The sequence below is a fragment of the Arachis hypogaea genome, chromosome 4 (genome assembly GCF_003086295.3).
Source record: "Arachis hypogaea cultivar Tifrunner chromosome 4, arahy.Tifrunner.gnm2.J5K5, whole genome shotgun sequence".
NCBI classification, from domain to species: domain Eukaryota; kingdom Viridiplantae; phylum Streptophyta; class Magnoliopsida; order Fabales; family Fabaceae; genus Arachis; species Arachis hypogaea.
In genome coordinates, this window is record NC_092039.1 from 62,827,900 (window position 1) to 62,829,337 (window position 1,438).

Genomic DNA, 1,438 nt, shown 5'->3' on the forward strand with positions numbered 1-1,438 from the left:
CTGTTGAAAACCGCCTTGAGAATTATTGTTGAAATTATGAGATCTATGAGGTTGGTCCATCCACCTAAGATTGTATGTCTTAGAGTATGGATCATTATTGGGATTTCTAGGACCAGTCCCCATGTAATTTACCTGTTCAGAAAAAGATTGAGCATAATCATAATTCTCATTTTGTAAAAAAGTTCCCTATTATGTCATAAGGGACCTCCTGAGGTGGATTTTGGGTGTTAATAGCTGAGACTTGCATGCCACCCATCTGCTGAGTAAGTAAATTTATTTGCTGAGACATAAGCTTGTTCTGAGCAAGAATAGCATTAACAGCTTCCATTTCCAATACACCTCTCTTCTGAGAAGTCTCAGAGCTCACAGGATTCCTGTTAGATGAATATAAATATTGGTTGCTAGCAACCAACTCAATAAGCTCAATAGTCTCCTTCGTTGTCTTCTTCTAATGCAGTGAACCACCTGCAGAATTATCTAACCATATCTTGGACATTTCACCTAAACCTTCATAAAAGATATCTAGTTGGGTCCATTTGGAGAACATGTCCGGAGGGCATTGCCTAGTTAGTAGCTTGTATCTCTCCCAAGCTTCATAAAGAGTTTCACCATCCTTCTGCCTAAAGGTCTGAACCTCCACCCTAAGCTTAGTCAGCATCTTTGGTGGGAAAAATTTAGTAAGAAACTCAGTAACAACCTTGTCCCAAGTATCCAAACTCTCCTTGGGTTGGAAATCTAGCCATAGCTTTGCTCTATCCCTGAGAGCAAACGGGAAGAGCATGAGTTGTACACCTCAGGGTTCACTCCATTTGTCTTCATAGTATCACAAATCTACAGAAAATTAGAAATAAATTGATTTGGGTCTTCGTGGGAAAGACCATGATACTGGCAGTTTTGTTGCACTAGGGTGACCAATTGTGGTTTCAACTCAAAGTTGTTCGCAGCTATTGGAGGCACCACAATGCTTTTTCCATAAAGATCTGCAGTAGGAGCAGAGTAAGACCCAAGTACTCTTCTTTGTTGCTCATTCCCATTCAGATTTGCCACGTTGGCATTAGTAGCATTGTTAGGATCCATAGTGGATTCTGCAGCCTTGTAAAGTTTTGTTTGTTGCAAACGTCGCCTGAAAGTCCTTTTAGGTTCAAGATCAAAGTCTAAGAGAGGTTCTTTGTCTCTATTCCTACGCATAAATAGATAAAAGACAAGAAAAGATGGAACTCTCTACGTCAGTGTGCAGAGAATTTCCAGTGAGGTAACTTGTGTAAAGAGATAAATGTATTGAATAAAACAAGCACTAAAATTCAAAAATTATTATTAAAATTAAGACTACAAATTTTTGAAATTACTAAGCAAATTAAATAAGAAAAAATTAAAATAAGACTAACTACAGAACACCAAACTTAATTTCAGAAATTAAGAAAAATAAATATATGATGCA

At 37.6% G+C, this 1,438-nt stretch overlaps 1 non-coding gene across 1 annotated transcript; it reads left to right on the top strand.

Moving 5' to 3' along the window:
* The first annotated feature begins 542 nt into the window (after positions 1-542).
* Positions 543-649, top strand: LOC112798724 (small nucleolar RNA R71). The gene has a single exon (XR_003200322.1). It is a non-coding gene; the product is annotated as a small nucleolar RNA R71 (small nucleolar RNA).
* Positions 650-1,438: the final 789 nt, after the last annotated feature.